Raw genomic sequence first — 26,595 nt, forward strand, 5'->3', positions numbered from 1 at the left:
TGTGATTATTATAATAGGAATGTTGAGGCTGATATAGAAAGGGATAGTCAAGGTTATATCAATGCCAAACCAATGGTAAGGTAAGAGGGAAGCAGGGGGCGTGAAAGGGTGGCGGAGTGGATGGGGTTGAGAAGAGAAGGGAAGAGCGGGGAAGAATGGTAGAGAGCACGGGAGTAGAATAGGGCACTAGGAGCAGAGGCATATGACCATGGTACTTTTTGGTAGCAGTTAGATTGCTCACCAGGTCTTTCTAGCTCCTCTGGACCTTCTAAGGACCAGTACAAGTCCTCACTTTCTGATGACAGGCTCAGCCTTGAGACTTGTTTGGCTGACACAACATGAGTGGATCTGGGATGTGCCACTTTTAGACACAGATGTAAAGACCCAGCACCAGCTAGGGTCTCTTCTCATTTCCTTCTTTCTGCTGTAATTCTAAGAGCGTCTGTTGAGAAGAACTTCTGTCAGCTTGACTCCTGAGTGACAATAGTGAGCAGAGGCCTTCCTTCAGCCTATATGTGACATGTATATGAACCTGTATATGAACTGTGCTAAGGTATTAAAATTTTGTTCCTATAATACAACCCAATTTATCTCATCTGATCCAAAAATAGGGAGTTAGCATAGCAAAACTATAAAAATCAGTAGCATTGGCCTACCTACAAAAGATAGCAATTCATGTTAGGTAGTGAGAAAACATCTGGTAGGGGCACATGAAGTTTGGTGAACCTGGCAGATTTAGAGCCCAAGGAAAGGAGGTCAGAAGCAGACTCTTAGTAGCATGTGTTGGTGGCAGGTGACAATGCTCAGAAAAGAACTGGCAAGTACAGCAGGGATGACAAAAAAAAAAAAAAAAAAAAAAAAGATTCCAGAAAAATGGAGCTTAGAAGGCATGCTACTTTCAAAATCCAAATGATGATGAAAATTGGGCAGCTCACCTGATGGCAAATAACAAACAAAGATTATTATTGTCATGTGCTGTTGTTAAAACCTTTGGACAGATCTAGGGCGTAACTGGTGAGTCAGTGCTCCCCAAGTCCTTCAAGTGAGTAAAAAGTCCCAGAGAAGGTGTCTAAATGGTTGGCTGTCACTGTGTAACCGGGGAGTGTGAAAGACTGAAATAGAGGTGAAGGAAGGAGGGAAGAAAAAGCAAGAAGATGAGAAGATGCATGAGGTCATGGAGATAAGAAGCAAAGAACATGGAATGTAGGAATGTCAACAGTATGTCTAGAAGATGAGTTTAGATACAGCTTGTTGTATAAGAGGCCTATAGCCTGAATTCAAGTACTAGCGTTCCTGAAAGCTGTACCATCATAAGAACCACTAGCCAAAACCAAGCAACAGCAAGACTGTTAAAGACCCAAATGCCTTCTGGGTGAGTATGGAGAAATACTTTCTTATCCCTCACTGAGGGCATACTCTTCAACATCCACATTAGAGACCTCTAAGGAAGACAACAGAGGCAGAGTAAAAATCCCAAAGGGTGAGAGCCTAGAAGACCCAGGCTGACTTAGAGGACATTCTTTCAGCATCAGGTATGGGAGTCTTGCTCTTCCTGACAGAGAATCCATACAACTGCTGTACACTGGTGGCTGCAGGGGTATCCTATCCCACTTTTCAGTTTACTTTCATCTGTCGGTATAGAGGGATTTTAAGACTTCCCTTTCTAGTTCCTAATGCTTCAGATCAAGGGGAGTCATACTTCAGTAAAGTCTTGCATCTCTGAGAAATAGGCTTGAATGAAATATCAGCCATGCATAGCCCCTTCAGGGAGTAGAAGACAATGACTGGAATATTTCCTATAAGGAGGTTAATGAGACACAACCATATGACACACAACATATGGCCACCATTGTTAACATTTAAAAAAATGTGTGTGAGTATTTGGCTTGCATGTATGTAAGTGTACCATGTGTGGCAGTGCCCACAGAGACTTTGAGACATTGAGTTTCCTGGAATTGACTGGCGTTATGGATGGTTATGAACCACCATATAGGTGCTGGGATCTTGTCCCAGTCCCTCGGGAAAGAACAGCCAGTGCTATGAGCCACCTCTCCAGCCCTCATCATTGTAGACTTTAATACAGACAGGAATCACAGAAAAAGGTAGACCAGTGCTTATATAAAAACATCTTTAGAAATGGAATAACAATCAGAAATCCATTTCATCCTTCACTTTATAAGATAAGTATTGACAGCATGCTCTCCTGACAGATGTGGGAAGCAGAGTGTACTGTGAGGTGGCTACATAAACTAGTGTAATTCCTCCCCCCCCCAAATTTTGCCAGATCTTTCAAGATCAGTGGTATGATGTCCTTTACCCAGAAAAGGTACTTTTTAATGCATCACATACACACATTGACTCAAAGATGCACAAAACAGCGTGTCTCACATTACTAATTGAAGCAGAGCTTGTAATAGCATAGGACTGAAAATAAATATCTACTAATAAGGACTGGTCCTATCAGGTGGGTTTGTTCATAAAATTAGCTATGCCGTTAAAATAAGGAGGTGTACAATGATAAAACACACACCTGAGATATTTAACTTAAAAGGAAATATACAGGGTGACATATAAACTATCTAATGTTTGGATTTTAAAGGTGTTCCACTGAGCAAGTATGTATGTATTTGGGAATATATGAATGTGTACATATATGTTTATGTATATGTAACAATGAAAGAAATGGGCCTGAATTTGAAAGAGAGCAAGGAACACATGGGCAGTCCTGGAGAGGAACGGGAAGGGAAAATGAAAGAGAGAGCCTGTTTGAAAGTTCTATCATGAGCTTGTATGGACACTCCATACTGATAAAACAATGAATTAAAATCAACAATATATTATGTTTCAGCTTTCCTCTCTTTCTGCTGCATGTAGCTGTCATGGGTCAAATTCATTTCTTACCGTTCCATCATGTGGCCATGGTAAGCTTTCTTTGTCTGACATCAGTATGTATTATTAAACCAGAAAGGAGTTATGTTACTTCATCCACAAAGAAATTTTGTGCTGGGACAATATTTCTCGTACTTAAAAGATTGGCCTCCTTCCATAATTGACCCTACTCGCTACGTATATCTGTGCTACAACAAGCTGGATTAAACCACAATTTAATGTGAAGGTCAGGTTTTGGGTCATTGCATTATGCTCCCATTTATCACTTGGTAAAGGGTATTTTGAAACAGAACCAAAATTTGTGTGTTCTGAGAGGTCACTACAAGAGTAAGCCAGGCAAGCTAGCCATGAAGAACAGGGCATGAAATACCCACTGTTTCAAAGGGAAACCAAAATAAACACCATTTTGAATAGTATGTTTATACTTAACATCTTTATTGAACTCCTATATTCTAAGCTCATGTATGTGTACATACACACACACACACACACACACACACATATATATACACAGAGTCACATACTGACTCTGTAATATGAACATCACTGTGGCTCCACGAGTAGACTTGTGAGCACCTCTGACCACGTCACCAAATCAGACAGTGCTTCAGGTTTGTGTCTTCTTTCCCTTTCCAGGAAGATGAGCTCTTGGCAAACATTTGCTGGAGAGCCAGTTAGCATGTTTGGCATGAAGACTGGGGATTGTCCATTGTCTCCACTTTGAAATGCATGTAGCTCCTTTTCCCTTTACGGTTACCATATGAGTATTGATTTTAATTAGTTCTGTCTATTAAGATTCCCCTTAGGTTCAAGAAGCCTGCTTGGTAATTAACTGTTCAGCTTTTCCGTGGCTGGCAGTATTGGTAGGTGAGTTACTGCTCCTGACCCAGTCCTTGGATCAATGCTGTTCTGTGGATCTACCCTTGAGAGTTGGAATTCAGATGCAATTTTGGCCTCAGGTGGCTTTTCCATATTGTGTGGAAAAAAGAGGCTCTTCAGATGGTGTGATACATATCCTACTTGTTATGGCAGACCCACCTGCATTGGAACCCCCAACTACCCAGTTGACATCCGATGTCACAACTTGTGTTAAAAGCTAGGGCTGAGTTGTTGGCTACTGATGGGAATGTAAGACCTATTCTCCAAGGAATGCTTGTGATATGCAAACTCAGTATAATATTTCTGAGACTTAATTCCCAAAGTGTGTATGTAGTTTGTAGTTTTGTTGACTTCATTGGCCACACCCAAGACCAATTGTTTGCAGTAGTAACAGGATAGTAATGTGAGATAATGATAGTGAAGTTGGAATTTGGAAATTAATAGATTAATAATTATGTGCAAACCATGACAGCAATCCTTTTAGATTCATTCAAAATCCCTGGCATTTTCTGGGGTCCCTAACTAAGGGTGATTCATTATTTTTAACAAAATGGCTGACAATTTAATATTCCTTTTGTCATATTCAGAAGCTCTGGGTTTGCTGTAATTAAAAGGAGACCATAAGACCCTCAGTGTTTAGTAGAATGGATGTTGAAATGGAGAGTGCCCAGGCCCATCTGCTCCTGAGTGCCATGTGTCCTTCTATTACGACTACCCTTTCCCACCAGCAGTGTCCCATATGCCTCAACAGACTCTCATTAATACCTGGAAACCTTTGCAGCTGGGATTTATTTCTCAAGGTTGGTGGCTCAGACTGTCAGTCAAAGCTGAGGATTTAGCTCCCTTGTGGATTTTCATTCATGTCTGGTCAATGTGAGAGCATTGGACTAGAATGGTAGCTGAGCTCACATGTGGATGACAGCCAGAATAACTGGACTGGGGGACTCAGAGCGGCCATGCTAAAACAAATTATATAACCGGCAAGCACATCCTCTTATCTATTCTTAGATAACATTTTTAAATAACAATCATATGGCAGGCTGAAAAGAGCTACTTGGTGTCCTGCATCTTGTGTTTAAAAAGGAACACCGGAGAAGGAAAATTCAGGTATACACTGCTGTCCAAAACAGATTTGTAAGAAGAAATGATATTACTGACCCTGGTGATGCAGCTCTTCCATTCCTGAATGAGTATTCAGCCAGTATTATTGAGTGCACACCATTTCTGTTGGATCCTGAGATGCAGAGACTGTGTTTCCTGTCCTCAAGGAGAAGATGTCTAGAAGCAATTTAATCTGATCAAAGATACTGTACTCTCTGTGAGGCTGGTGAGCGGAAGTGGGAACAACAGGGCCTGAGAGCAGCTGTCATGTAATTGAGCCTGAGGAGAAGGTATTCATGTGATAGGCTCTAAAAAGACTAGGGTCACACATAAATACATGTAGGAACACAGCTCACAGCTGGATTTTAAGGGCAATTACGCAATGACGACAATACTAAGCAAGATCTGATTTCCCTTTAGACTCGAGACCTGCAAAATAGGACTGTGTTATCTCTCTTCTCTCACAGCAGTGCTTAATGATGTGTCTGCTCTGCCCCAGAACAATCCTTTACGTGAGAAAGTGAGTGACAGTCATTGACAAAATTTGCTGGGAATTAATTTTCTGCTGTTCCCCAGTGAGCACATACATTTTATGCTTCAAGATTATTGTTGCAGACAAAAGACATGCAGAATAAAATGGGGTTTTATTTGATCCATGTTAAACACAATACTGGAAGCTTCCAGGGGGGAAAGTATTCATATTTCTTCCAAAGAAGGTTAGATAGAGGCTAAAGTTGCCAGCGATGAAACATTAAATGTTTGAGTATTAACCCACCTGGAGATTGTTTAATAATGTTATATTCTGAGGCCATTGCTTCAGATATCTGATATATGGCTATTTCCAGTGTTTCTCTTCTGGAGTATGGTACTCTTGGGGAAAATAAATAGGACTAGGAAATACGACTTTTTTTTTAAAGCAGTTTCCTTAAGGTTGTTCACAGTTTATTCTGTGAAAGGATTGTGGTAGGGGAATCTACGAGATGTTATAAGCTAAATTAGATCAAAATGCAAGTTTGCTCTTAGAATATGACCTCCAAACAGTACAGAATAAAAATATATATCTATAACCAGTCTGATAGATTAGCTTTGGGTCTTGGCTTTGATGGTATTGACCATGTGTTACTTGCCAAGTTACTAGAACTCTATGTGCCTTAAAAAATTACAAAATTATTGAGAGGATTAAACAAAATTAATAATATTGTTAATGTTAATTGAACATTATTAATTGAAATTAGTAATATTCCAAATTGTATAACCAGTGTGTGTTTAGAGTGTGTTGAACAGTACTGAGTACTCCTGACTGTATGAACATGGTGAACAAATGCTTCTGGTTGTGAATGTCACTTCAAATGCTAGTCATTTGCTATTGTTTCTTCCTGCCGACCACCAGCAGGCTTGATAGCGACTACATGATCTGAGGACCCAGGATTATGGTTACTTACATGAAGGCCTAGGCTAATTCCTCATACAGACTTCTTTCTCTAATGCTGCATGTTGGATAAATTTGTATATAATTTATTCTGTATTTCTAAAAGGGTACCAAAGTGTTTATTTGTGTTCTCCAGCTGCATTGGCATTTCCTGGGGTGGGGGTGGAGGTTTGTTTCAAGAGCTCTAGACAGAGACTTCATTGTTCCCAAAACCACATGGCCAAGCAAATGTGACAATTAATTTCTTGTTGGAAGCAGATCTGTGGTGTTTGCTGAGGGTGGAATTTCTGTTGAAAAATCCACTACAAGGTCTAAAGGATCCTCTTTGCTTTGCATAGAGTATGACTAAACCAGTGTCAGAGCTTTCTAATACAGGGTTACCTCTCCTATCCCATGAGGGCTGTGAGTGCTTCCTAAGCACTGTCACATGCAGCGTGGAGAATGTTAGGTCCCCATCACTGTTTACCTTTAGAATATCTAGTTCACATCAAAGAAAAGGATAGGCCAACTTTTTCTAGAAATGGGCATTGGAATACAGTAAGTGGCTACTTTCTGAGAAGACTCTAGGTAAATAGAAAACATAGCTGACGATTCAAAATCTACAGGAGGGTGGCCCCTCCTGTAGCCAGGCAAGAACCCCAGTGGAGCAACAGAGATACTAACACACCCACAAAACTGTCTACAAGAAATGCAGCACAGGGGATGGAGCAACCAATAACTGGCCCAACTTGAGACCTATCCCAGGGGCAAGCGTCAGTCTTTAACTCTATTAATGATATTCTGTTATGCTTGCAGACAAGAGGAAGTTGTCCTCTAAGAGGCTTCATCCAGCAGGTGACTCAGACAGATGGAATTTGGGATCTCTTATGGAAGAAGAGGAGGAAGGATTTCTGGCCTTGAAAGGATAGCAACTCCACAGGAAGACCAACAGAGTCAACTACCCTGGACCCTTGGGGCTCTCAGGGTCTGAGCCACCAACCAAAGAACATACATGGGCTGGATCTAAGTCTTCCTGCACATATGTAGCAGATAGGTCTTCATGTGGGCCCCAAACAACTGGAGAGGGTGCTATCACAAAAGCTGTTGCCTGTCTGTGGGATATGTTCTAGCTGGGCTGCCTTGCCTGACCTCAGTGGGAGAGGAAGTGCCTAGCTTTGTAGAGATTTGATGTGCCAGGGTGGAGAAATACTCAGGAGGGGGGACAACCCACTCAGAGGAGGTAAGGAGGAATGAAGGAAGGATTGTGGGAGGGAGTGACCAGGAGGGAGGGCAGTGAGTGGGATGTAAAGCAAATAAGTAAAAAAATTAAATTAAATTAATTTTATTTGACCTGGGGTGCTGGAGTGTAAGTCAGCGGTAGAGTGGCTGGCCCAGCACGTGTGAAGCCTTGGATATGATCTTTAATAACAGAAGGGGGAAACAAAAAGTATGAGCAACTGAAAGTACCAAGACTAGGGCATCTTAAGCAACATACAGAAACATCCACCCAGGCACACAGTCTTAGAGGCTGTGTGGTTGCCTCCCCATCTTCTCTCCTTACTTCTGTGCTTTGTGACAGAGCCCCTGCCTTCCCTCTGTCCTCTGCCCACACACCAGCTCTTGGAGAACCAGACACTTTTAGACTTGTTCTTCTCCAGTCAATACAAACCTCATTAGGCTGTGTTCCTCTGCTGTCTTCATTCTCGGGCAGTCACCAGAGAAATTATCAGTATTTCTCATACTTGCTACCTCAGGGTCATTTAATTCTGAGCAGACATGTGTCCATGCATTTGTATGAGCTGGAGACCTAAGGATCAATATAGATTTAGGAAAGAATGCAACTCTCAAGCTGTTCCTCATCAACTGAGACACCTGAGCTATTAGTTTTTGTTGCTCTGAATAAGCCAGGCCATTAAACATTGGCCAGGTTCTGAAAAGATATTTATATATTTCCTATGTGTGATAAAAATAAACCATTTCATCGATACACTGTGTAGTAATATATATGACACATAACATTATAATAAGATATTTTATCAGTTTACTTTATAAGGGTAAAATTTTATCTTTATGTTTTAAAAATTTTTGTAATAAGGTATTAGATGATTATTAGCTATTTGGAGAGACAAAGTGATTTCCTCAACAGTGTGGATAAACTTGTGAGTGTGTGGGGACATACTTCCATTTGTCTCAGTGTTTGCCTTGGCTTAGATTCTTTAGAAGATCAGGCCCTATACTATCCGGCCTCTTCTTGGTCCAAGTGAGACTTTATCACAGTTAGAGCCATACAGGGCAACCTTCAACTTCAACTTCAACTTCGGTGAGGCCCAGTGTCAAGGATGGTATAACCTTCTCTGCTCTGATATGAATTTCAGGTACAGGTCACACTGTATAACTGAAAATCAAGGTAGTTCTATGAAATCTGAGCTCAGAATGATGACGTTGCCAGCGATCCTATGCTGAAGTTGGGGTGAAAGGAAGATACTCACTTTATGCCTTTTCAGCATAGTGTCCCTCTCTAATCGGGTTTAGTCACTGCCCTGACAAGTCCATGTGACACCTTTTACCAAGAGCCTCTTTGCTGGTTCATTCATTTTACCCTGACACTGGGTTTATGATACCGATTGTTATGTAAGCATATTCCTTTTTATTGTTTACTATTAATAGATTTGTTTATTTGTGAAAAGATTTTTAGCTTTATAATTAGGCAAACACCTGAAGATTGCAAACTTGAAAAGGCAGAGTTTGTGTGAGCAGGGTTTAGTGAGGACTAACAGGAAGACCCAAGATTTGCATGTGAGGCCTGCTGTCCAGGATGCTACTGTGGTGCCTGGTTGAAAGACACCCAAGGCCCTGTCTTCTGCTTGGCTCATTTTGTGGCGTGTCTTTATATTTCTTCCTTTTTGTCTTGCTTGGCTATGTGATGGCTTTCAGATTCCTTACAACATTTTCCTGGATAGGATGAGTTATTGTTATTGTTGTTTTGTTGTTGTTGCTAGTTTTACTCTTATCTCAAGGATGCCAAATAGACGGGATGAGTTAGCATGAACTGAGGGTCTTGCCTTTGCTAAAAGCTTGGAGTAGTCTACCTTACTGAATCATTGCAATTATTCTGGGGTTTGAAACTGATTATTTTCCTACACTCTTATTTTATGTAGTTGGAAACTAGACGCATGAAATACTAAGTAATTTAGATAAGATCACATGGTTAGTGCAAACACAATTCCATTTATCTGCAAATAGGTTTTGATAGAATGGTCATTTTCACAATATTAATTCTACCAGTCCATGAGCATGGAATATCTTTCTATTTTCTAGTATCTAAGTCTTTCTTCAGAAATATAAAAGTTGCACTGTAGTGAGGTGTCACTTCCTTGGTTAGGTTTATTCTTAGATATTTTATTTTCTTTGAAGTTATTATGAAGGTGAGTGTGTCCATGATCTCTTTCTGTATGTTTGTTGTTGGTACATAAACAAGTACTAGATTTTTGCAAATTGATTCTTCAATACTGTTTTATTGTTTATAATCTATAGATGTTTTCTGGTAAACTTTTTGGATCTCCTATGCATAATGTCATGCCACTTACAAATAAGGATGTTTAATTTCTTCTTTCCCAATTCCATTAATATTCCTTTCTTGCTTTATTTTATCAGCTAGGTTTTATTTTTAGTACAATATTTAAAATGAGTGGGGGAGAGTGGACGGGCTCCTACTGCTCCAGATTTTAATAGGCTGACTTTAATGTTTTTTCCATTTAGCATGATATTGGCTGCAGGTTTCTCATATATTGTTGCTGACATTTCGTAACTCACTTGAAAAAAGGGGAACTTGAGTTTTCCACCTGAGGCTTAGCTCAGGAACGGCGCCCCATTAGCATTAGCATACTACAAGCTGTTCAAACCCTAAATGGACTTAGAAGCTTCATGTGGACAGACACTCACATTTTCTCTAAGAGTTGTCCAGCTTTGGCAGCAAAATTTATAGTTGCCTGTGGACTGATTACCTGAAAGAAGCGGATGCTTCAAGATTATATTAGCCACCAGCACCATGAAGCAAGGGACTGCCAGCTTTGCTATCAGCCTATGGGGACACGGCACCTGTCTTTAAAGTGGGTGACTTGGTGGCCTTCAGTTATGGCTTTGAAATGTGAGAAGTGTTACAAAGTCTCCATGTTGTTTATTCAGATAGACAGCCATTGCCGTTAATGTCACCCATTTGATTTTATTATAGATGACTCCGTTGTCTTGATCTTAAGAGTATAGTCTGATTTTTCTTGGTGGGATGCAAAAGATACTTGCAACTTTGCTGTTGTCTTTACTGAAGTCCGAGTCCCTTTTAAGGCTAGTCATTTGACTTTGCACTAATGAGATTAAACTCAGCAGGGACAGGTTTTTTTTTTTTTTTTTTAAATTTTCGTTTCTGTTACTTAATTGGCATTACACATTATACACATATAATGAGGCTAGAAAAAACCCCCACAGAACCACCCTGTAGCAACCTGTTCAATAGAGATAACTCAGGCAGATGCAGCCAGATGTATCCATGGTGACCCCCTTGACGGTCTCACATTTATTTGTTCCCTGATGTAGCCAAGAATGCTTAACTCTCTACTTGCTGAATGGTGTTTGCTTTTTCCACAACAAAGGGCGTTTACCTGTCTTTGTTTCCCTTCTTTATTAGGAGTGGTTTTCTTAGAGTCTGTAGGAGCGCCACAGTCTGGAGTTGAGTGGATACTCATCTCTGGTATTACTTGCTGGCTGACTACACTGTGACTTTGGAGTTGTGTAAAGTTCTTCATAAGGTAACCTCAAATTTCTCAAATATGGAGAAATATTAGATTGTATGAAGGTTAGTAAAACAGGTAACGTATAAGATTTTCCTCATTGTATACCAGGTTTCTATAGCAAAATCAACCTTTTCTACTCAGAAAAATATGTATTATTATTATTAATTATATGTACGTAGACAATGAAATTTGATCCCATTACCCCCTTTCCCTTATCCAACTCTCCCTAAAGATACTATTAATGAAGGCCATCAGGAGCTCACAGGCTCTCTCTGTTGAACCACAGTGATGTTAGCGTTTCTGTGCTTTTCCATGGATTCAGGATTCCAGAGTCAGCTTCTTAATCCAAAGGTGCTCAACAAAGCACACGGTTGCATGGCAACAATGCAAAGTTTTTCTTTCACACACGGATAAGAGCTTCCTTTCTTCCAAAACAGGTCACATGAAAGTGATGCTAACTCCCATCTTCCATGGAACAAGCTAGGTAATTCCATCATACTTCCTGGAACTTTCCTTTGTTTGTACAGCACATGAACCAGGAAAATTCCCATGCCTCTGATACAGAACAGACCAGCAAACTGCTGAACAGAGGGTACAAAGGAAGTCCCCACTCACTCCATTAAGTTCTGTCCTCTCCTGTGATTTTCCTTACTTTAACACTGGTTCTCTTCAGTGCCTTGGTAATGCAGGAACCTAGAATGCACCATCAAAATCTCCCTCTTCTCTACTGAGAGACAGCATTTCCTTGTTTTCATTTCTAATGCTACCTCCATGACCCACACTCTTGGCTGTGATGTGTGACCAGAATAATGATGCCCCTGTCACTTTGTCTATTCAAGCCCTCACTCTCTGCTCTTCATTCCAGAAACTGTACTGCTGGCTTTAAAATGCAGACCAGATCAGTTTACAACCACATTTAAGACCTTGAGTGGCTTCTGTTACATTTGGATAAAACAAAATAAAACACCTAATCTCAAACAGAAGTCAATTAGATTCTTGATAGTAGTAGTTAATTAGCCTTGCAGGGCTCCATGTGATAGGGGATCTGGCTATTGTTTTCCAAGAAGTCAGCCTCTCTTACTGGGACTTCTACAAGACCACTTTTCCTTTACTCTTTTTTTTTTTTTTTTTTTTTAAGTTTTCTTATTTTTAATTTTTATTTTATTTTTTATTGGATATTTTATTTATTTACATTTCAAATGTTATCCCCTTTCCCTGTTACCCCTCCAAAAACCCTCTATCCCATCCCCTCTCCCACCCACCCACTCCCACCTCCCCACCTTGGCATTCCCCTACATTGGGGCATCGAGCCTCACAGGGCCAAGGGCCTCTCCTCCCATTGATGCTGAACAAGGCCATCCTCTGTTACATAAGCAGCTGGAGCCATGTGTCCCTCCATGTGTACTCTTTGGTTGGTGGTTTATTCCCTGGGAGCTCTGGGGGTCTGGTTGGTTGATATTGTTGTTCTTCCTATGGGGTGGCAAACCCCTTCAGCTCCTTCAGTCCTTTCTCTAACTCTTCCATTGGAGTTGGACCCTGCGCTTAGTCCAATGGTTGGCTGTTAGCATCCACCTCTGTATTCGTCAGGCTCTGGCAGGGCCTCTCAGAAGACAGCTATATCAGGCTCCTTTCAGCAAGTACTTCTTGGCATCCACAATAGTGTTTGGGTTTGGTGTCTGTATATGGGATGGATCCCCAGGTGGGGCAGTCTCTGGATGGCCTTTCCTTCAGTTTCTGCTCAATACTTTGTATTTCCTGGCATAAGTATTTTTGTTCCCCCTTCTAGGAAGGACTGAAGCATCCACACTTTGGTCTTCCTTCTTTTCCTATCTGAAGAAAAGCATGATTAGGTTTCTTCCATGGCTCCTTAGTGTTTCGAGCCTAACTTGCTGCACAGGTCTTTTCTGTTTCTATCTTAGTCTAACTTGCTTTTTGTTCCCAGCCCCAGGCAGATTTGTGTCTCAGGACTTTCTCTTTCTGGAACATCTCTTATCCAACTTGGGCTTTTCATGCTGTCTTATGAGGTCTGCCATTGCCTCTTCTTCCTAAGTTGTCTGAGCTACAACAGTTTAGAATCATGCATAACACAGTCACGGGAAACTGACCCCAAGCTCCCAGATACCATTTGTGTTTCCTTAGAACAGTTGTTTTCTCTTTGTGTCTATCCTGTGAATATATAGCTATGATGGAAACGACAAACACTGTATTCCTTTAAGAGTCATTTTTAAAATATAAGAGGCTTGTTTACAATGACAGCTAACACTTGGAATTATTGGGTGACACCACCCCCCAGGGACAATGACTGAGTCTTTGCTAACTCCCATTTTATTACTAACTTTTTTTTATTACTAACATTTGCTAACTTCCTTTTTATTATCAATTAGGTCTAAGTTTAGGTTAACTTGCTGAAAGAGAATTCACAAAATGGCCAATTTACTTAATTTGCCTGTTTTATTTTTGCTAATTTTAGTCAGCAGTCCTTGACTTTGTCTTCTTTACACTAAAGGATATTAGACTGGCCTCTACTTCAGTTCTCTGGTAATCACACTGTACACAGCTGGTCAGCTTGGCACATGTACCAGTGTGTCTTGTTTGTTAAACAAGTGTCAGGGCTCTTTAGGTCTCTGTTCATTCACTTCTGTGGATTCCAGAGAGTGGGCCGCATCTGCATTTTCATTTGTACTGGCTTGTAGGCGGTGCTATGAGATGAGATTTGGTTGAAGACTGAGAAACTAAAAAGAACACTGATTTTATCCTAACTCTCTGGTGAGAACATAGCACATCGCATGAGGGCTCTGTAGTGAGGGAGAAAGAGGTGGGGTTGTAGACAAGCATCTGCACTGTGGTTTTCATGAGAAGAAATGAGCAAGAGACAGGAGACATAGAGTTAAGGTCACCAGCTTTGAAGACTGGCTCCTTATCAACTTCAAGTTCACCAAGACTCTAAGAGTCTACAGATTGGTGTGGTCTAAAGTCTCCAGACATTTAAAGGTGAGCCAGGAACTGATAATACCTAGTAGCCAAATTATGACTATTAAGTCATCAATTTAATGAAATCAATAGTATGGCTACAGTGATCCCCACTGAGCTGCATGGGAAGAGCTTGGTGACACATCACATGAAGCTTGGTGACACATCGCATGAACTTGTCATCCCTGCTTTGGTGTGAACATTCCTCCACCCCAAGCAGAGAAAATTCTTATTGAAAATCTTGTGCATTGATCCAAACCAGATCTGTTTAGCCACCAGCTCTTACCTTATTCTAAGTCATCAAGGAACCAGCTTCCACTGTCCAGGACAGGGAACATATGTGTCATCCTGCAGAAAGTTGCTTTGAGGAGGAATGCTGCCATTTTCTTTCATTTGTTGAGTGGAACAGAGTTGTAATCCAAGAACAGAGACTGGAGCTGCATGGATCCAGCCCTGAGGTACTGGAATCGAGTTGTGATATTGAACTTACTCACCAGATTCACGGTTCATCTATTGTTCTCTTATTTCAAGGTTGGGAGAGTAGAAGATCATGAACTATGTAGATTAAAGACTAGACACAGCCACGCCACAAGCATCCTTGAGCTCTTAGGCACACCACCTTTTAATTTGACTTCCTGCCTATTTATCTCTCCTAGCCTGCCATATGTTTTATGACTGTCTACCGGTCTTTGAATTTTCACCTGAAGGTTTTTGCTCCCAGCATGTAGATGCCTCTTGATTAAATTGAGATTCCTGGTTAGGCTTTGGGTAATTGGCAAGACCTACATTTGCCGTACTTCCTGTCAGTCTAGGAAACAACGAACAGAATGGCAGGGAAAAAGTAACCTGAAATCTTGAATGTCAAAAAAACTACAGTATGGGAAATAGTGATTTCAGGTTGTGGTTATTCTTATGAAAAAGAGACTTAGAAAATAATTAAAGATATAATATGACAATGCATATCATTTTAAGGCTCTTGATTCCTCAAAAAGTCGTAATAATTGGCCTCCTTGGAGAAGTTCATCACTCACCCAGGGCTGTACTAGCCTTTGCGGCACCTTGATGTGAGCTGAACAAGGTGTCTGTCCTTTGTCATTTTGAAGACAACCCTGGATGGGCTTCACCTTCTTTTCCCCTATTCAGATTTTAGTCTGAAGACAACACAATAGCATGTCAGACATGGTCTCATTTGGAATGTTTGTGTTGTTATTATGTCACCCAAATTTGATTCACTCCGTCTATAGTTTTGAGTATGTAACTTATTCTTCCCTTGGTTCTCACTGACAGATCCACTACCACCTTGTTTTTTATTCTTTGCAGTTCTACAGTATCTGTCATTCTTTAGTAACACATAAACTTAGCCAATCCATACCCAACAATGTTAACTATGTCCTGTAGGTTCTAGGTGTTCACCATGCCTTTTAGGTCTCATTTCTCCCTAATCCTCTAATGGATCACTTGCCAAGCCACAGCGGACTCCTGTATGTTCCCTGAGCACACTTTTCCTAATCACACATACCTCAAGTTTCCAGGTCTTCATGTTTGCAGCGTCCAGCACCATGAAATGGACACATTCACTCCCTCAACCTCTTCAGGCATGAACTGCTTCCTCCCTAGAAAAGCATCTTCTGGCCACTGCAAACATCCTTCACTCTCTGCCCACTTACTCTGTCTAATGCTTCTTCTCTTAGTTCTCTCACAAGTTGTCATTATGGTCATCCCATGTAGGATGTCAAGCTCCTAGGTAAAGATTGAGCTGTGTTTATAAGTGTATCTAAAACTGGGACTGGCACAAAGTAGGGACTTGAAATTATTTTGTGGGGTAAAGGTTGAACAAACAGAGTTAAATCATCATCTTTCAGAATATAACAGTAGCACACTATTCACATGGTCTCAATGGAAATCATTCTATGAAGAGAATCAATGGTCACAAGAGGTTTTTGGAGTTTGGGACAGGGAGGAGAACATTGAGAAACATTAAGACATTAAATTAAAATGTCAGGGACATTTTCAGAACATCTACAATTCAGAAAGAAGGTCAGGTTGATCATGAGGAAGAAGCCTACTGGAAGAGACAGCAACTGAAAGGATTATTGGCCATGATGTCACTCCTTGGTATCTCTTTTCTGATTTTTACTTGAATGAAACTGTCAGGACATGTTGGAGTGAGAAAGGAAGTAATGGAAGTATAAGGCCAATCACCACCACACTACCACCACCTCCACCACCACCACCACCACCACCACCACCACCACCACCACCACCACCGCCTCCACCACCACCACTACCACCACCACCACCACCACCACCACCACCACCACCACCACCACCACCACCACCACCACCACCACCGCCTCCACCACCACCGCCATCATCATTATTTTGTGATTTTCTAAGAGCAAAGTAACCTCATTCATTCCTTTCTAGGCAAAAATCCAAGGGCATTGCAAATGTCTGGGACTAGTCACATCTTCTCAAGCTATGTGAGTAGGTAAGTAATGACTAGATGTCTGGCCTCAAAAGAAGCCATACCTTTAAGCTGTAATTTCCTGTCCCTCAACTTAACATGAGATAAACCACTGATAGTTCCTATATCACCCTTACAAAATATTACTGATTGAGTGGCTTAAATAACACAAATCCCACAATTCCACAAAGTTAAGTCACCTTACAGACTATAGATCACTCCCATAAAGAAAGGAAGAAAAGAGTGAGGGGGGGAAAGTCTCATGATCATATAAGTATATGCGAGTGCATGTACCTGTATGAGGTGGTGGGAGATTAAGATTTCAGGCTGTACATGTATGAAGGCAAGTGACTTATAGCTCTTTCCTTTTATCTCTCATAGGTATTTTCAAAACTACTGAGATCTAAGCCCACAGTAGATTGACTTATTTTGGATTGACTGTTTGGATGCACATGGCATCTTCAAATTATGCATATTAGGTTATTTGTCATAAATATCCAATCTAAAATTATTTAAGCCTTCCAGATTAAATTTTATGTTACTTTAATATCTATTTATTTATTTACTGATGGATTGGTTATTTGGGAATCTCACATCATACACCTGACTACGCTCACCTCTCAGTCTTCCCATACCTGATCCCCCACCTCACCCCCCATAAAGGGTAAAAAAAAGTCTGTTTTGTATTATCTTCCTGTAGGTGTAAAGAGGGGGAATGGCCACTAGGAATTCTTCTCTTGCATTGAGGCATCAGAAGCCATCAACTGAGGAGAGCTGTGTGGTGCCTGAGGAGGGGTGGGGCCGGCTCTCCCAAGTCCATGTTTATGTGGTGACAATGAGGGAGAGAGAATTTTGTTTATTTGAGTTGGCTTGTTCAGGCTGCTGGGAGGAGGAGCTAAGCTGAGGTATTTAGAAATAACGGAACTGAGACTGTCATATTCATCCTTGCTTTGTATCTAATAATCTATTCTGATGTCTTCAAATACCCTTTTATATGGGATGTTCATAGCTATATTTCTTCTCTGAATGTTTGCTATTTCAGTTGGTTTTCTCTGTGCTTTAGTGAGCTAATAGTTTTTTTTTAATATTCTTCCCCTCATGGGTATTGTCAGAACTACAGGGGGCAAAGCCAACAATGACGTGAGTTCTTTTCGATCTGTTGCTTTGGATGTAATGCAAATTGACTAAATATGATACTTTCAACTTGTTCATATATGCTTATTTGAATACAGTATTCAATATAAAATTATTTAATCATTCTAGGTCATATTCTTTGGTGGCTTATCTTCCAGGAGGCTTCAGCAATGGTTTTCCACTCAGCTTGCAGGTAATGATGATGACAGTCGCTTTCCTCTCAACAGACACAAGCATGTTACCTAACAACAGTTCACGTTTAGGTCATCCTACACATTTTATATCATCCTTTCAATTGTTTTGCTCTATAAATTCAAATGATCCAAAGGGCATGTTTTGTCCTTTGAAATACTTTATTGGGAGGACATCTCATACTGATTTCAGTTAGAGAATGCTTTCAGATGCTTTTTCTCTCTTTGCCACTTGAGAAGATCCACCAAAGCATTGATTTCTTTGGGTACTTTCCCTTTGTTAAGCAAAGGTGTTTTATGAATGAGGGAAGCCCTGTATGACTGCAGGTGCTAGTCCAGGTCATTCATGTTTTAGGATTGTGTACTCAGAAGCGAAACATTGAACAATGAACCCATACTCCTCACGTGTCTATGTTGCTCTCAAGGTAACAGTAGCCTCCTCTAAAGACCCTGTTTTCAGGAAATACTGACATGGTACACTTGAAGAATTCTGGGGAAGAATAAATACCAGATTCCTGTCTAGTATTTAGTCTCAGGATACTCATTTTGATGGCTAGACATCTGAAATAAGATGATTTGTCTGTGACTAGAAGAATGGATTCATATTTGTTTTAACATGGGAAACAACAACAACAACAAAAAAAAAGCAAGTGAAACTTACAGCATACCATTTTTTTAAAGAACAGCCAAAACTTTCAGGTACTAGGATATTAGGTTAAATCAGGGAAGGCCAAAATTAGTTATTTTAAGAAATTATTAGAAATTAGTTCTAATACAGTTGCACTACCTTGGCAGGGGGGATGACCTCAAAAGTCACAACAAAAGATCTTTTGAAGTTCAAATGAACAAAAGACTAGTGCAGATACCAAAGAGGACAGTACAGGCTTATTATTAAGGACTTATACCTTTCGGGATGGTTTTCTACCAGAGCCAGATAAAATACAAGCCAAGTGGGCATGTCAAATATAAGACAAATAGTGGTCTTAATAGAATTGCAGAATTAAACTGCATTGATGGATTGGTTCAAGGGAAAGCAGGACAAAGGACATATTTGTATAGGGTGAGGTATTGTCTTGGGATGGAGTGCCTCATGAAATTTACCTTTTAAAAATGAGCTCAATTTACATTCGAGACCAGTTGTCTGAATTAAAAGGAAGCCTTTAGATTAAAACATGAAGAGAACAAAGCCCCGTACTATCTGAAGACCATCTGGGGTTCTATTATGATTTGGTGGCAAGCTCAGTATTACCAGCTCCCAGCTCTTTTCTAGTTTTCTGGGTAGGGATCGCATCTCTACCTACTCTTGTGATAGGTGCACATGCTGGACCACTGTAAAGAGCTCTTCTGCCTGCCCCAAGTGCAAGGCTTCCTCTTTGCGAACCCTGCTCCTAGGTAGATGATTACACAACAGCAAAGATCTCCAGTGACCTCCTGCTTTTTCCTTGGTTTCTTGGCAGGTGTGATATACTATTTTAATATAGAAAGTGTTGGAGAGTGTGAGGTACTGGACACTTCAGGAAAAGTTCTGAGAGCAAGTGCAAGAGTGTTCCTTTGCTTTTATGTATGCTCTGGATCCCTGATGATGCACCTTTATTGAAAAGATATAAATATCTCTGCTACTGTGGATTTATTCTAGAATTGCCTCTAGTGATAAAAGTTGTGTTGCTCTAATGCTAAGAAATTATATTAAAGACTTTGGTCTTTTCTGTACTCTGGGTCTCTTATACTTGGAGACAGTGTCATTAAGAATTTGGAAATAAATAGATTACTACTTACATTTAAGGGACTTTACTTTGAAAAATGTATTAATTTGTGAGTGGAGATGTAGCTTACTAGTAGTGTGTCTGCCTAGTATGCACAGGAACCTGGGTTCAGTCCTCAGTACTACAGGTGAGGATGCTGATAATGGTGATGATTCTAGGCAATTTTAATAACTTAATGAATATTAAATGAAAATAATGTAAAGATTTTAAGAATTAACAAGGGAGACAAATTATATATTTACATAATATTGTTGTATTTTGGAGAATCCACCTCATTTTTTTTTTTTTTTTTTGCAATTCCACAAATGTAAGGTGAAAATACCTGTGTGGTGGTGGCACACGCCTTTAATTACAGTACACAAAAGATGCAGGCAGATCTCTGAATTTGAGGCCAGCATGGGCTACAGAGTGAGTTCTGGGACAGCCAGGGCTTCATGAAGAAACCCTGTCTCAAAAAAACAAACTTGTGCACACACACACACACACACACACACACACACACACAAACATGTGTGTATGTGTGTATGTGCATATATAAATATGTGTGATACAAATAGTGCTTATTAATTAATTACATGATTTTGTCTTCATGAATGACAAATGTAGCATTACTGTGTTTATATTCAAATTATGACATCACTGATGTATGTACTTCATAGATTACTACATTATAAATCCATGAATCAATATATTATATAACATATAAATACTTCATTTTATAACTTGTGTATTCAAACCTAGAATCTACCTTGAGCAATAGTCACTAGAACATTTTGGCTGCCTTTGCTACAGGTACAAGTCACAATCTTGAATTATACCAAGATAAACACAGAGGGACAAGGAAAGGGGTGGGGAGAATTGGAGGATTTAATATTTAGAAAGATGCTTACTTGGGATTAAATGACCTTCCCTATAAATCAGAAGAGAAAATTGTCAGCTCAGTGCTTCCTCATTTGCAGCATGTGTAAGCAGCGGGAAAATGAACCAAAGCACCCTTTGGAGCAAAACACCATAGACTATGCAATCCAATTCACTTTCACTGAGGTCTCTCCAATAGATATTACCAGAGATAAATCAGGTGAAGCCCTGGTGCATCTCAGTCCCCGACAGGCTGTTCCAGTTAGTAACATCTCTATTTTATTGCCCAAGGTTGAAGAACTCTTGCCTTTCTAAACATCCAGAGCCAGATAAAATGAGTGTGTGCTGAATTAGCACCACGTGATAAGAAAATGATTGATTTGCAATATTACAAGCAGGAAGGATTCGGGTTCCATTATTTCAGAAGGTGGTTATGAGTTAGATGAAGATTTCTTGGGGTTAATTTCAAGGTGCCAGTGCTTTGCTGTTCCTGGAAATTTTGTTGGTTTGACATCACAGGGACTTTCCTTGTACACTCTTGAGACCATAGTAAATCTGTCTATCCTTTTAGACTCAGGGAAATGTCAGAAATCCCAAATGGCTACTTGAGAACTATAATGATCCTCTCTCAAGGAAAAGGTCTGCCATCTTTTCTTCTTTGAAAAAATATATTATAATAACTTACTGTTAATTTTTGTCTGTATTCCCTATGTGTCCAAGTGTTAGCTAACTAATTCATTAGAGACAATTTCCTGCTATGCAACCCAAACTGGCCTCAAACTCATGGCTGTCTTCTCTGTCTCAACTTCCTGAGTGCTGGGGTAATAGGCATGTGCCACCATGGTAGCAGAATGTTATTTCTCACATCACTGAACGTGTTTCTTGCCATTCTATCCTGTTTTCCAAGTGGCTATCCCATAATACTCTTCCCCTTTCTGAGCTTCTGTTCCTATCCTGCCCCTCTGATCTCCTCAGCTCCCCAAGTTTAACATCTTTGGCTCTGTAGAGGAGTGCTCAGGATTGATTTTCCCCCTTGAATCTACTTTTTAATTCCAACAGTCAGTGTCTTTTCACTGTGACTTGGTTCGGTGGGAAGAGTGCTCTTAGAGAGTTTCAGGTGAGTTTCCATATATAAAAGTGCACTGTCATGGTCAGATTAGATTTTTACTTATCACCCTTGAGCGACCATTTTTGTCCTTGTGTTCCCATGCTTTGGCAATGCATAAATAAAATGTCTCAATGACACATAGCTTCTAATAAACCTCAGTACCTAGAATGGTTCTTTTTCCAGGGTTTTAATGGTCTTGACTTTTGAGTAGTATTTAGTGAAGACAGCCATGCTCTGGTTCGAACAATATTTCCAACCACACAAGAGAATTAAGCCCAATTCTGGTCAGCTGTGGCTTCTTTAGACCAGGTTTTGGGAGCACGTACTTTTGGGAGGGGTTGTACTGAGCGAGGACCTTCAGAAATTGGGACTGTTGTCAGTGGCATTCAGAGATTTGGATACTGTGCTCAGCATGGTGGGGGCCGGGTTTAGGAATCAGCATAACACAATTGCTGAGATGCAGGTAGCAAAACCTCAGTGTCCCTCCCTTGGCTGCTGGGATCGGGACTTCTACTCCATTTGGTCCCCAACTCTTCTGCCCAGGGATTTAAGTGTTCAGGCAGAGCATTCTATTAATTATGAATTCCCTTCAGTGCTGGCTAGTTTATTGTCAACTTGTCAAAAGCTAAAGTCATCTGAGAGGGAGAAACCTCGGTTTAAAAAAAATGCCTCCATAAGATGGGGCTGTAGAACCTTTTGTTAATTGGTGATTGATGTGGGAGGCCCCAGCCCATTATGGGTGAACCCATTTCTAATCTGACCATGACATATAACTGCTCTTCCTTTTTCATATATAACCCCCCACCCCCAGGAGAACTTTCTCCACTGACATCCTGAACACACACTGAACACATTGAACAGACAGTTTTAGAGGGGGAGTAGATTAAAGGGAAAATATCAATCCTGAATGCATAGATTGCAGAGATGTTGAAGTTGGGTAGCAAGAAAGCAGGCTGAGCAAGCCATGAGGAGCAAGCCAGTAAGCAGCCCTCCTCCATGGCCTCTGCATCAGCTCCTGCCTCAAGGTTCTTGTTCTGTTTGAGTTTCTGTCTTGACTTCCTTTGGTGATGAACACTATTGGTTAAGTGTATGCCACTCTCTCTCCCGCCCTATGTTGCTTTGGTCATGGTATTTCCTCAGGGTGATTATAACTTTATCTAGGACATTAGGCCACCTTCTTACTAGGAGAGAGTTCCAATATTCTCATAAGATGAAATTATAAAAGTACTGTAGGAAATGTTTGTTGAATACTTACAAGAGGCTCCATATAGGCCTGCTGGACCTCTATTGTGCATGCCCAAGGAGCCTTGCTAGAGGTCACTAGAAGCAACTCTCTCTCATCACTGTTCATAGGCTTTTGAAAAAAAGAGCTGTCCTAACGTTTATCCCAGGTCAGATCACAAAGAACCAGATATACATGCCTTAGCCTTTACCCTAATGCCTTCCTCTTTTTGAGCCATTCCTAGGGGCTGGACTTCCGTTAGAGCCAGGAGGAGGAATGGAAGAGTAAGGTGTGATGATGTAGGTCCACATGCTTCCTCTGCCAATTATATTTATAGATCTACAACAAGAGCGTCCTGGAGGAGGGAAGACGTTCTGAAATAGATGAAAGTTTAGGGTTTGATTTTTTTTTTCTCCTTAGGGTAATTATTTCCAAATTGAAACAGTTTTCGCACCTAAAACAGACTTGAAAGGTATCTACAAGAGAGTTTATCCAAAGCAGGGATGGATTAGTTGCAGACTTAGTTTGAAGGGGCATCGAATCAAAGCAGGTTGTATTTGCTTGCACCCTCTGATGTGTAGCCTTCTTTAAGCAATTATGGCTTTTACTGTCTAGTTTGTGGAGTTTCAGTGCAGAGCGGCTGGTTGCTTTAACTAGATGGAATCCTGGGTAGTTTCAAGGATGCTCATTGCTAGTCTTCACTCAGATAACATCCCATGTATGCGAGGGACCCTCAGTGGTATCAGTCCTTATGATAATTCATGTTAGAATGGGTTAGAACATGGGGAAGCAGCAATCTGACCTGGCTCTATTAACAGTGTGCCCATCCACATGCGGTGTCTTCCTTCCTTGATCCTTAGAATGAAGGCTCAAAGCTTCAGAGTGTAGTCACCCGATTCCATTCCATTCTCAAGGATACACGTCTCGATTTTTTTTCTGTTCTCTCTATGTTAACTCCCACATTTCTTCTTACTTTTCTTTAGTCTCCACCTACTTTCTTCTCACCTCCCAGTCTTCCTTCTGTTTGCTGTCTCTTGGCTGTAGCAGCACAGGTTGCAGTGGGAATTGTAGCCAGGGCAGAGGTTACACGCAACCCTGCAACCTTGGCGGGGAAATGCTTTTCCTTTCCAGTGAGTCTGTGGCTCTTACCATAGATGGAAAAGGAGAGGGAGTAGCGAAGGAAGTGGTTAATACAAAAAGGAAATCGGTTTTTTTTTTTTTGCTCAGATTTTTGTCTCCCCTCAGGATAAAAAGATTGACTCCCCGTTTCCACACTGTGTATTTTGAAGTAAAATGATTGGTTTAGTCCTGCCTGGAACTCAGTGAAATGTGCATACACAAGCTCAGAGGTGATGGACTGATCCTGACTTAATGCAGCTCGACAGTGAAGCGGAAGAAGTCACTGTTAGGAGGATGCGCTCCCTCACTCAGGAAGCTGAGAGGCCGAGAGCTGATCAGGCTTCATCAGGCTTCAGCTTTTCCTCAGCACTGAGCCAGAAACTCCTGAGTTGTTTCCCTTTTGTGAGAATCGCCTCACTCTATTCAGACAAGGTGACAACCATGCCAGAAAAAGCTCTTCTAAGCCAAATTGTCTCAGGCACGTGGGCACAGACTTCAGGAGGAAAGCTGTAACTGACAGAGAACTGTTTTCCCAGCTAAAAAGTTTTCTAATGGCCAGGTGACTGTGCTGTGCTTTCAGAAGCCACCGGCTTTCTCCCAGGGATAAAAGTTCCCCTTCACATACTCATAGGCAGGGGGACCTTGGCAAACCATTTAGCCTGATAGAGTTTTATCTGCCCTAGCTTTAACATGGGGGATGAGCATTAACAAATGGCGGCTGATGTGAACTCTCAGTCTGTTTCCTCATTTCTTTTCTGTTGATGGGCCTCAGAGGTTCTGTGAGTGATTTAGACTGTTATTGGCTGAGGTGGTCTATCAAGTTCTGGCCTTGTCATTTGAAGACAAATGTGGGTCCTGACACAATGCCCTCTCATGGCTCAGAGATAACGGGAACTGCATGCAGATCCGTTATCCCGACGAGAAAGTAAGTTAAGAATGCTTTGAAGTGAAAGACAGGCTATGGATTCTCATTTCTTAGTATTGAATAGCTCCATATAATATTACACCATTTCTGCTGATTCTTAAAGAAAGTTGCACCCGGAGATCCAATATAGCTGAAGTACTCAGGCTATGAATGTAGTTGATTGAAAGCAGAAGCTTTCTTAACATTATGTGTTGGTCACCCTGAAAAGAGACTGTAGATTTATGTGTATGTATGTGTTTACTTGTGTGGATTTGTGTTTGTGTGTGGAAATGAGTGGAGCAAAGGAGGGAGAGAGACACTGGAAAAAGAGAAGATGAAAGGTTTCTATATATTTTGATGAACTTACCTTAAACTCTTAGAATGTCATAGAAGATGCTTTAAGGTAGTTCTCTTCTGAACTTCAGGTACAAGAAAGACTCCTGACACTGAAAATGACTCAATTCTTCCCTTCCCTTTCATGGTGCTCCACTGGGCTCCTCAGTCTGAGCCACTGAGGAGCCATGTATAGTTGCTGAGGCAGTACGCACGAAGTTCCATGTTCAGTAAGGGTCATGCTAAAAATCTATAGACGTATGATCATTGACTCAAAGACCAACTAAATTAAAAATGATATCTATTGTTATTCTGTGTGTCTTCATATGTATGTTGTGAGTGGGTGTGAGTGAGTCAGGATCTCTCTTCTTTGTGCCCTTCCTCCAGGCCTGAGCACACCTGCAAAGTCATTTACCACAATAGACCAAGCAACAGTAGGACCTAGGAGATGCATTGCATTACCAGCCTTGGTGCCTTGGAGCCTGCTACCTGAGCTAAGAAGAATGGACTGCCTGCTGAGCTAGCCTTGACACCTTCAGACTGCTATCTCCTTTCCCAGTCCCTGAACAGAGAAGAGACTCTGGGGGGGGGGGGGGGGGGCTTCCCCTTTATATGTGAAAGCAAATTATTAAACTTCGAGCCTTGATCAGAGAACTTTGTCTTGGCTTCATCTCTTCCGGCCCGTTTCCCTATTCTCAGCCTCTCTTACAGGTGAACCCGGTTCAACACTGTTGCTGCTGGCGGCAACACTTCTTGATTCCACTATGGTTTCCAGGATAACTGGCTCTCAGTTTTCTGGGATAGTCTCCTGTCTCTGTCTCTCATCCAGCCTTATGAGTGCTAGTATTTCAGGTTCAGGTCAACACATCCAACTTCTTTGTGTGGGTTCTGGGGACCACACTTCAGTTTTCAGGTTTTTACCTGTTTAGCCATCTATCTCCCTGGCCCTAAGACCAATGAATCTTTTGACTCTGACTCAAATACATGGCTATATAATATAATATAATATAATATAATATAATATAATATAATATAATATATACTTGGCTGATTAAAATTTGAACAAGGTATTCATATTGTCAGCTGGAATTCTGATACATGGTAAGAAAAGAAATTGACAGCCTTAACATGCCAATGATTTTAAGAAGATACTTTTCAAAACAGCTTACAGCTTTTTCATCTTGAAATCGTTCAAACCAAATGTTAACAATGGATAATATTTTATTTTATTATCCCTTTAAAAGCGTATTGATGTAAATTGTTCTGGAATCTTTGAATCATTAGTTAGTATTCAAGGGTTGACTGTCATGTAATAAGACGGCTTGTAACAAACTCATTAAAACACATTCTATTGAGAAAAAAATAAATTGAATGTAGACTATTTGTAAGGCCAGCCAGGGAATCTAAAATGCATAAGACACAGGCTTTGCCCCCAAGGAGCTACTTACTTCCAGAAAATCAC

General features: G+C 40.7%; 1 long non-coding RNA gene across 2 annotated transcripts; it reads left to right on the forward strand.

The window, feature by feature from the left end:
- The first annotated feature begins 3,405 nt into the window (after positions 1 to 3,405).
- Positions 3,406 to 25,710, forward strand: LOC143434313 (uncharacterized). Of its 2 annotated transcripts, XR_013103723.1 has the most exons (5): positions 3,406 to 11,079; positions 11,502 to 11,548; positions 16,462 to 16,525; positions 17,765 to 17,828; positions 25,521 to 25,710. It is a non-coding gene; the product is annotated as an uncharacterized LOC143434313 (long non-coding RNA). The 2 variants fall into 2 exon arrangements; XR_013103722.1 differs by lacking the exon at positions 11,502 to 11,548.
- The last annotated feature ends 885 nt before the right edge of the window (positions 25,711 to 26,595 follow it).

The sequence above is a fragment of the Arvicanthis niloticus genome, chromosome 14 (genome assembly GCF_011762505.2).
Source record: "Arvicanthis niloticus isolate mArvNil1 chromosome 14, mArvNil1.pat.X, whole genome shotgun sequence".
NCBI classification, from domain to species: Eukaryota; Metazoa; Chordata; class Mammalia; order Rodentia; family Muridae; genus Arvicanthis; species Arvicanthis niloticus.